We start from the raw sequence: 11687 nt of genomic DNA, 5'->3' as shown, positions 1-11687 counted from the left end.
TTTTTTGGAAGCCATCCAGAGTGGCTGGGGAAATCCAGCCAGATGAGCAGGGTACAAATGATAAATTATTATTATTAATTATTATTATTAATTATTATTATTATTACTATCAGTACTTTGTAGGATTTGATAATCTTTATAGGTCTTTTAAATTTCTAATCTCTCTATCTCTCTATCCCCTCCCCCTTTTCCCTTTCTGTACTTCCCTATCCGTATAAAATTGAATATATATATTTTTAAAAAATTTACGGCTCCACAGTTTTCTGGGTCACCCCATATTCATTACACATCCACCTATGCTGTTCATGGCCAGATCACTTTGGGGCACTGCCATGCTGTAAAAACATTCTCATGAAGCACAGATCCCCATGAATGCTAATGTTTTTTATGTTTGGTCACCCTGAAATCACTATCAAATCACATATGATGTATATGACCATAGAATGAACCACAAAAACCACAGAGCACAGCCAAGGAACAAACACTATATTAAATACTTTGATCCTCATGGATCGTCATGATTGTTAAATGGACTCCACCAAATTACATTGTAAGATCACACCAATGTCCATGGAATGACCGAAATAAAAGCTCTATCTGAGTTTTTAGTTTATGGTTCTGCATTAGCAAGAACATTGTATTAAAATGACATTCACATCCATAGCTTTCACTGAAGAACTGCACCTGGAAATTTTTGACGCTGCCAAACTTCAAGAATATCCAAGGCAGAGATTGTGATGATTGTGATGATCTTACCTGTGAATGTAAATTATCAAACCAACTAGATGGAAACCACCAGAGTAACCATGAAAAGCAATCATCTGCCTTGCATCAATTCAGCTACAAATGGTTTTGGGACAAATGTTGGTTGCTTGGGGGGGTAATTATAAATGGAGGTTTAACTACAAGTTTTCTTGCCAACAGATTTTGCCAGTGCAAACTTTGAAACAGGGGGTCTCCAACGTGGTGCCCATGGGCACCGTGGTGCCTGTGAGATTTTGATCAGCTCCAGCCCATCTGGAGCTGATACAAGCAGAGTGTAATCTCTTTGTCCGCAATGAAAGGATAAGCAGGTATTGTGCTACATGCTGAAGTTTATTTACAAGCTATGCTGAGAGCATACACACATACATCTTGCTTCTGTGAGAGCAGAGAAGCAACTCCCTCTGGACACAAAGAGAACTGAGAAAACACTGAAAAACAGGAAACCAGTGTACGTCACATCCAGTCTCCCATTCCCGTGGGAACCCAACAGTAACTCTGACTGTGGAATGTAAACATTGTCTTGTGACAAGCATTTTGCTGCTCAGTGAGGGAAATAGAAACCAACAGTCCCTGCTGACACCTTTCCTGGAGTCCACCACATGTTTTTAGAAAATGAACAGTATCAGTGGTAAATTGTGCCCAGCATGACTTCAGATTGTTCACAGTACATTTGATTGGCTGCAGGGGCATATGAAGGGGCAGCATGGGGGGGGGGGTGCCCCGGGGTGCCATGCTGGGTGGAGGGTGACAGTACGGTCGCTGTAGTGGCTGCCGCTCTTGCGGCAACTGTACAAGCAGCCCCTCTCGCAGCGACCGTATGGGCCATACGGGCAGCTGCTCTCACAGCGGCCGTACGGGCTGCCGCACAGGTGGCATCCATACAGTCTGCCATGCATGCACAGTCCATACAGGACATTGTGTGCGCACCCATCATCCAGGACTTGTTACCATATTATAGCTGCATCCTTGGGATAGTAGGTACTGAACAGCCCAAAAAAGACGTGGAAGTATTTTTGTATGCCACAACAGCTGCTAGGATTTTACTAGCCAGAAAATGGAAAACAAGAATTACCAACGGTAGAAGAATGGCAGATGAAGATGATGGAATTTATGGAGATGACTGATCTCACTGGGAGAATCCGCAACCAGAAAGAAGAGGACTACCAAGAAATGTCACCACTTGAAAGAACCAATCAGGCCTAGGATTAAATTAGATTTAAATATATAAATAAGAAAATGTACTATAAGAAAGTTAAAGAAATTGGAATACGACTGTAACATTGTTTTATGAAATAATGATATTGGAAACTGCTACATTCAAATTAAGAGGAAATTCAGATGGAGATTAGAGGAAGTCAACTAAAATGTTTATGAAAATTGATAAGGTACATTCTTTCACCTTTGGTGGATGTGCCCAAGGATTAAGACTTTCTGGGAGATGATCTATAATGAAATGAAAAAGGTATTTAAATATACCTTCCTGAAGAAACCAGAGGCCTTTCTCCTGGGCATGGTCGGCCAATTGGTGCCAAAGAAGGATAGAACTTTATGTATGCTACAAGAGCAGCAAGAATTCTTATTGCAAAGTATTGGAAGACACTGACGGAAATGACTGGCAGAATCCGAGACCAGGGAGAAGAGTCGGTGGAAGAAGATTGGAAGAAATTTAAAGTTTATTTACAGAAACATTGTAAAATTAATGAATGTTAGAAGGATGTTGGAATGAAGTCATGTGGTTTTAGCAGAAATGTTATAAAGGATTATGAAAAAATAGACTGTTAATTGGTGAAAGGAGGGAAAGTAAAGTCTTATTATATTAAGACAAATTATAGGACAAAAACTGGGAAAGATGGAAAGGATTTGCTGAAATAGCTAACCGAACTAGAATACAAAAAAGGGAGGTGTGAGGTGGTCAAGGAAACAAGCAAATGAAAGATAAGTTATGGGAAGGTTTGTTGTGGTTTTTTTTAATTGTTTCTATTTTTCGGTTTTTTCTTTTTTTTTCTTTTTCTTTTTATTATTGTGATGTGTTGTCTTGTTTTTGTGTAATTTTGGTGTTTTCTTTTTTTTCTTTCTGTAACCTTTAAAACTTTAATAAATATTATTTTTAAAAAATAAAAAAATGTTTATGAAAATTGATTTTAATTAATTAATTGAGTTTCTTTTTTCTGTTTAGGTATTTTAAGTTTGTTATTCTTTTTTCATCTTTTTCACTTCTCTATTGTGTTGTTGCATATTTTCTTTTTTGTTATGTCTATTGAAAATTAATAAATATTATTGTCAAAAAATAAATAAATAAAATACCATATTATAGCTACCACAAAATCTATCAGCATGCCACCAGGACCAGGGAAGCCTCGCCAGTTGCAGCTCACACAGCTGAAGCGAAATAAAAGACAGAAGAGTAGATTGGGAAGAAAGTTCCCCAGACTGCAGGAAAAGATAACAGTAGCTCCAGCATCTGATTCAGTGCAAGCTGCTGAGGGGTTGGACTCCTTAAGATCACCAACTGACTATGAGACACCTGGAAAGCACTCAACCTCAGATGACCTCCACTCCAAAAAGTGGGAAAGAGGATTTGACAGTGACCAATATTGATTCTTTTGATAGCAGCCCCATATTCTCAACACAAAGTGAGAAGTGTTTGGGCAAATCACTGATTTGTACATCAGTTCCCCCATGGCACAACTGTACCTTCCCCACACTCAGTCTACAAACCATGGGACTTGTGGGTTCAGTTGCCAACATCTGTGTGTATGACTATGACATAGACACACTGAAAGGATCGAACTGGATAAATGACTGCATAATAGATGCATTTCTTGCCTCCAGGGTGATCATGGCCAAAGAGCTAGGTCATGATGGAACAATTTTCCCACTTAGTTGCCACTTCATGCAGATGTGTCAAAGATTGCCAGTGTAAGCCCTTAAGAACTGTTTGAGATTTGGAGTGCTAAAGAAAGATGTTTTGATTATTCCAGTAAATGACAGGGAAGTCCACGGGATACTGATAGTAATCATTTTTAAAAGGAAGACCATGCTCTACCTAGATTCCAAAGATGGATTGAACCACTCTGTGATTGATGCAATAACATCCTTCTTAACATGTCTATATGAGATGGATTCAAAATATCCCTATAGTTTTGCAGACTGGTCATGTTTTGCACCAACTGATATACCCAGGCAAGGTAATTCCAGTGACTATGGTCCTTTCACATGTACCATTGCACATCTGATTGCTTCTGCTCCCCAATTACAGTTCATACAAAAGAATATGGCTGCCATAAGACCCTGGATTGCAAAAGAAATACAGTACAGTGGGAAAACCTATCTTGAAGGACAAGACAAATATTTTCAAGTGGAAATTGATGCTGTTCCTCCCAAGAAGAGACAAATCTTGAAAGAGTCGCATTACTGTGTCTAGATCATGCCCAGAGGGATGGAAGGATACACTAACCTATTGCTCAGATATTTTACCTTCCTTATTTGAAGGCTGCTGGTCACTATGTTTTTTGAAGGAAGGGTGCAGGAGGCCCAGTGGTGACCTAACTATGGTTTACTGTGAAGGAAACTGCAAGGACTGGTACCACTGCTTTCGCATAGGCATTGATTCAAAAGATCTTCCAGAGGTTTCCGTGTGTCCAGATTGTCAATCCACTGTGGTCAAATAGATTTTGAAACTGCCAACTGTCATATTCCACAGGTTGGTATAATACAGCAAAATCCAGGACTTCCGGAGGCGGCGCCATCGGCAATGGCGGATTCCCTCTAGCTCTGAGGGATTTAGCTCCGCGGAAATCGGGTCTTGCCACTACGGCGAAGTGGGGACCCTTCTGAAATCACAGGCGGCTGAAGCCTGTGACCCGTGGGACTCGGCGGGCACCTTCAGCGCCCCCCCCAATCTGCAAAGGAACCCAGTTACGGGCTCCGGAGCAAAACGGGGTGTCTGGCGTGGTGCTGAGAGTCAATTGCTTCTTCCATGGAGTGAAGCCGCACAGCTGTTGCCGGAGAGCGCTGACATTTTTCCTGTGACAATTCGGCTATCAAACAACTACCTGTGAGTAGGTCAAGTTTAAAGATCTGAGAATAAGGAAAAAAAGTATTAATTTGGCACCGAAGCGGGAAGGTGTAAACAGGAAGTCCGCCTTCCATTTCTTGTAAACACATCAAAGCAAAGACTGTCTAAGCCAAGACCTGGAAAATTGCTTTAAAAGGACTTAAATCCTAACATCAATATAAGAGAACTCCCTCCCTGAGTTGCAGGAGAGGGGAGGGAAAAGGGGGAAGTAATTTTGCCTGCAAAAAAAAGAGAGAAAAGGGAACAAAGACCACCACTTAATGCCTGGGAACGGACTGTCAAGGGACAATAGAATTGCCGTACTGTGAATCGCGCTGTTTATGGACAATGTAACTTTTTGACAGTTAACTCTGCAAGAGAGATACTTTGACTCTGAAGGGTTTCTCCGGACTTGAAGGAAGTTGAAACTGTTGCTTACTTCGTTAAAGGGGGGATTTGGGAAAGTTGGAAAAGATTTTTTATTGTAACAAGTATTGACTGCTACTGTGTCCCCCTAGAGGAACTTTGAAATTGCTACAACTGGCCAGGGAATTTTCCACTACAAAACAAGCTCTGGCCGTGGGATAGACCTTGATCCCTAGATAAAGTGTTATGGCAAACTTGCCTCAGGAAAAAACAAGATCGGGTAAAATTAGACAGCAGCAGCGAAGAGCATCAGCATCTGGCCCTTCTGCTCCAATAGGGGAAGATTCTGCTCAGGTTGGGCTAAAAGGAATGGCATCTGAAGAGGGTCTAGCTTCAGCATTAGGCAAAATTTATGAATCTTTGGAAAAATTAAGCAAACAAGTTGCTGAAGCAACAGCTAAAATTGACCAAAACACTATAAGCATCAATAACTTGGGGCAGAAGGTGAACTCAAATACAGAATCTATTGAGAAATTGCTGCAGGAATCTACTTCGAATCGAAAGACAGCTGAAGAAGCAAAGGAAAAAGCATTGGCTGTAGAGGAAAAGATACCACTGATATGTAGGCAGCTCGAGGATCACAGGTCGATGCTGTCTATGATTGAATTGAAGGAAAAACAGACAAATTTAAGGATCAGGGCTGTACCTGAACTTGAGAAAGATAGCTTAAGTGATTTTCTTACGCAGGAATTTGCAGACTTTTGGAACCTAGACTCAGATAAGCAAGATTTCAAGATAGTAAGCTTTTAGACTTGGAAGAGGGGGGAGAAAGAACAGGGTGAGAGACTGTTTGATTACCCTCCGAACCAAAGAGAAGAGAGACAAAATATTGAGTCTGCACTTTCAGAAGACTTTGGAAATACATGAATCAATATTGGAGATATTTAAGGACATCCCGAAATACCTTTTGGATCTCAGGTCTAATTACGGAGACCTGGTGGCCCTGTTGAGAGGAAACAGAACTTTTTTCAGGTGGGAATTATGGGGCCAAGATGGCGCCCGGCACTCTTCTTAGCTGCGTCACTGCTGTCTGTTGGCTATTTGCAGTATGGTAGCGCTGCAGAGAGCTTGCTGGGGAGACCATGCATTAAAAAGGGACTCAAAAATAACTTAAACAATGTTTTAATTACAAAAACTCCATTTACACTAAATACATCAACAAACCAGACCCAACCACCAACCCAACCCCCAGGGTAATGGGAGAGCTAGGTGCTGCTCCTTATATACTACACCCAAATGCTGATACACCTTAATCAATGCAACTCAGCAGCACCTGCTATGTTTCACAGCTGTAAAGCTGGGTCTCGTTATCTTGCTCTGGCCCTTGCTCCAGCCCCTTAAAGACATACACATCGGGTGGAACAATGATGAACCTTTACATTTAAAGAAACCATTCAACATTTCCCCTGCGGTTCATCATTGTGAAACATAAAGCATATTTTGTACATGTCTTTCATGTGTAACCTTCGGAAGTGCTTTAGTAAAAATGTCCGCAATTTGATTGTCACCTGGAACATATTCAAATACAATCATTTCGTCAGCAATTAGTTTCTTTACAAACTGTAAACGTAACCTTAAGACTCTAGTATTGGTCTCTGAACACAGGATAGCGAGTCCACTCTGGGAATCAAGGTAAACTTTTACTGGTAGTGTTACTTGCATCTGTAGGTCTGCAAGTATTTGCAGATACCATTCTACATCACGAGTGGCCTGAAGACATGCACATAATTCACTCTCGGTTGTGGAGAGACAAATAATGGTTTGTGTCTGGGACTTCCATTCAAATGGACAACCGTTATAACAAAACACCATACCAGACACACCCCTACAATTATTTTGTTCCACTGCATGAGATGCATCGCAGAAAATTTCAAAACCTTTGTCAATACTTGATGTAAACTGCAACCTATAATGTTTGGTATATTTAAGGTACATTACCACTCTCTTAAGAGCAGAGAAACATTGCGTAGTGGGCTTTTCCACAAATTTTGCCAGAAAGTGAAAAGCATAAGTTATATCTGGTCTTGAGATTCTTTGAATGAAATTTAGCTTGCCAATAGCAGAAAGATACAAAGTTTTGTTAGGAAATGGCTTATCTTCACCTGTAAAGGTGAATCCACACACCATAGGCGTTTCCTTCCCATTTGCATTTTCTAAACATAGCATTTCAACAAGATCATCAATTTTTGCAGTTTGATGAACCAGAAAAGATCCATTTTTGCCTTTCTCAATTTGCATGGATAAGTAATTTTTAGCTATGCCTAATTCCACCACATCAAATTTCTTCTGTAACTGTGAAACTACCTGCTCATATTCCTGTTTAGTTTTTGTAGAAATTAACACGTCATCTACATACACACATATTTTTGTTACAGAGTTTGCCCTTTCCTTTATAAACACACAATTGTCTGCCTTTCCTTGTGAAAAACCAATATCCAGCAATTCTTTTGCTAAAGTTTGGTGCCAATTCCTTCCACTTTGGTGCAGACCATAAAGGGATTTATTTAATTTGCATACCAAACCTTCAGCAGCGTCTATGCCTTCAGGAACACGCATAAAAATTTGTTCTTTTAAATCTGCAAACAAATATGCAGTTTTTATATCTAGGTGATAAAAGATGCATCACAACGTGGACATTCTGTTTAACAAAAGCTTAACTGTTTCATATTTTACACTTGGTGAATAACACAAATCATAATCTTCGCCTGGAATTTGTTGAAAACTCCTAGCAACTAATCTTGCTTTGTACCTTACAACTTCATTTTTGTCATTCATTTTAACTCTATAAACCCATTTTGAATCAATAAGTCTCATATCTGGGGTTTGTGGTACAAGAGACCAAGTGTTATGCTCTTTTAAAGAAGCTATCTCAGAGTTCATAGCTTTATACCAATTTACAGCTTGGTGCTTAGGTAATTTCTGAACATCATTGTAGCTTTTTGGCTCAAAAACCGCCTTATTGGCATACACAGTATTAAAATGTTCATCTGCAAATCGTTGTGGCTTCTGTCTCTATCTGAACGTCTCAGTCCGGAAGGAGAGTCAGACTCCTCAGACTTAATGGGACTAAGTGAACTACTAGTTTCAGGTTGTAAATCATCATTGTCAGACTGAAGAGATGCCTGTAGGCTAAGCTCACGGTCAGAAAACTCAAGAGAATCTAACCTCCCCTCGGGTGCCTGTGACTTTAAATCATCAAACAAATTATCAGATTCAACAGGCTTTTTGTCTTTTTCCATTAATTCAGAAGCACCATTATTCCCTGCTGCTGCTGCTGATTCCTCTTCTTCCTCAGTATTATCTATACCATCAGTATCTTGGAAAACAGCAACTCCATTCCAATTTACAGTTTGTATCATGCTTCTGGTAATATGAAATTTGCCAGTTGCTGGTATGTAAATTCTGTACGCCCCCTGCTGGTAGCCCTTATAATTTTCCCTGAACACTACGCTCACCCAATTTCTGTTTAGCGGGATAATGCATAATTACATCTGAACCCCAAATGCATAGGTATTTCAGATTAGGGCGTTTTTTAAACAGCTTCTCATAGGGGGTGACATCTAAACCAGAATGATAAATGCGATTTCTAACATAACAAAATGCATTAAGTGCTTCAGCCCAAAAGTCTTTGGGCAGATTAGCATCGTGCAGATAAATTTTAATCCCTGCCTGCAGGTCACGCTGCACAACTTCAACAAGCCCATTTTGCCAGGGGCTTCGGGGGCAAGATAACTCATGAGTAGTCCCCTGCGCTTCCAGGAATTTCTCAAAATCCTCAGAAACAAATTCCCCGCCCCGGTCAGAAAACAGGTTCTTAATAGGTTTGTTAAAATGTGTTTTTTACCCAACTGCAAAAAGCTTTGTACTTCTCAAATGCTTGGGACTTTTCAGCTATTGCATAAGTCCAACAATATCTACTATACTGGTCTATCAGGGTAAGCCAGTACTTAGAACCTCCTAATGAAGGTGGGAGTGGCCCAACTAAATCACAATGTACACGTTCAAATGGCTCAGTTACTTTCCTATCTGAGCACCTACCCTTGCGTGCAACCTTAATCTTATTCTTGCAACAGGATAAACATTGCATAAAGAATTTACATGGTTTTAAGTTGAGGCCATTAACAATATTCTCTGTCTTAATTACATCAGCAAAATTCAGGTGTCCCAGAATTCTGTGCGCCTCATGGACACACCCAGAATGTGGCCTTACATTCCTCAACCCCTGGCTTGACTGTGCTGTTCTGCACTTTATACGCGATTGTGAGTAGGTGCGAAAATACAGTCTATATAAACCATCATATTCCCGGGCATACAATAGACGTTTGTTCCCATCGAAAAACTCACACATTGACTTTAAGAAACGCACAGTTATGCCTTGACGAGCAAAGCATCTTACTGACAATAAATTGTCCACTGACGGGCAGTAAATGCAGTTCGCTATCGTAATGTTTAAAGAGTCAAGTTTAACAGTACCCCTGCCAAGCGACTGCAAGACTTGTGAATTGGCTAAATGTACATTACCAATTTCCTCTTCGAAAGAAATAAAATTCGATCGTTGCAAACGTGCTGAGATGCTCCTGAGTCCACAATAAAAGACTTCCACTTGGCACCTTTAAATCTTTTACGGCCTGTTGTCCGAGCATGAAAAGCTCGCGGCTCATTTCTGTCTCTACTATACGATATCGGCTGCTGGGCTGATGACTGTGACTGACGAACGGAAACAGGCTTGGGAGTACTTTGCTTTCTTTTGACTCTGCAGTCCTTTGCAAAATGTCCTTGCTTATTGCAGAACCAACAACGCTTGACAGCTTTAAATGCAGTCGTATCACCACAAGTCTGCATATGGCGTTCCTCATTACTTCTAGAAATAGGAGTGCTTATGGCACAAGCCTCCCTTCTATCCAACTCGCCCATTAATCTTGCTGTTACCCCTTCCACAGTTAATTGTGCTGGTGGAACAGCAGATATCTGGCTAGCTATACCATCAAAGTCCTCATTAAGGGAACAAAGAATGATAAAAACATACTGAATATCAGGTATCTCCATGTCCCTTCGAATTAATTCACAGCGTATTGCCTCCAGACGTCTCAAGTGTGCTGCCAAATCACCACCAGGCTGCAACTTCGTCTGGTACAACTGCTTGAAAAACGTCAATGCAGACGCTGACTCTTTTCTAACATGCACTGCTGCAAGACTGTCCCACATTTCTTTGGCAGTTTTCTTATTTCTTAAATAAACTACTTGCTGGTCGCTGACTGCCAAATTAATTATCGCCCTGGCTTTTGCATCTCCTTTTGACTAAGCATTAGTTACAGGGTCAGGAGGGTCATCAGTTACATAGGTCCATACTTCTCTAGAGGTCAAAAGCGCCTCCACCCGAAAAGACTATAAACTATAGTTCTCATCTGTCAGCTGTGGGAAGACCAGATCCTTCTCAGCTTCTAGAACCCAGTCAATCATTCTGGAACTCTTCCAGACCCACAGAACTACGCTAACAGGAGAAGGAGTTTTCAAACCTTTCTCAGAGTCCAAAAATATGCAGTCATCCACTCAGCAACTGGGCCCATAACCAAAGATGTTGGCTTTTTGCAGTATGGTAGCACTGCAGAGAGCTTGCTGGGGAGACCATGCATTAAAAAGGGACTCAAAAATAACTTAAACAAGGTTTTAATAAGAATAACAAAAACTCCATTTACACTAAATACATCAACAAACCAGACCCAACCCCCAGGGTAATGGGAGAGCTAGGTGCTGCTCCTTATATACTACACCCAAATGCTGACACACCTTAATCAATGCAACTCAGCAGCACCTGCTATGTTTCACAGCTGTAAAGCTGGGTCTCGTTATCTTGCTCTGGCCCTTGCTCCGGCCCCTTAAAGACATACACATCGGGTGGAACAATGATGAACCTTTACATTTAAAGAAACCATTCAACACTGTCCGTGCCGGTAAAAACCTCTTCCAGCCTCTTTGGCCCTCTTAGCAGAGTTTACACAGCGGGGAAAGCTGTTGCTTGTGTGGGTAATAACTCAGACTGCAAAGCAGGCTTTTCTCTTATCTCCAATAGCCTTTAATGAGTAGAATAACATCGTAAATTCAGCCCGGTGAATTGGCCGGCATCCTCTCCGCTTCTCTGCAAAAGCGAAAGAAAAAAAGACACACAGAGAAACACTCCCCTCTGTGAATATAGCCACGCCTCAGAATGTGAGACGTCACTCAGAACTGTTTAACCCTGTAAGTTCTGATTCTCCTCACACCCCCTCTCGTCTCGCATCCTGAAGGAAACTGTGAGGACACATCTACAGACCTCTTTGAGTTCAACCCCTTTCCCATTGCCTCTTGTCCCTTCCTGGCTTCTGTCTCAGGCAACTGTTGAACCTCCTCAAAACTCTCAGGTTCGCACTGTGCGAAACCAACCCACGCGCTGGTGACCTGA

This window comes from Podarcis gaigeae (genome assembly GCF_964106915.1).
Source record: "Podarcis gaigeae genome assembly, chromosome: W".
In the NCBI taxonomy this organism is placed as follows: Eukaryota; Metazoa; Chordata; class Lepidosauria; order Squamata; family Lacertidae; genus Podarcis; species Podarcis gaigeae.
This window is presented reverse-complemented; position numbering follows the sequence as displayed.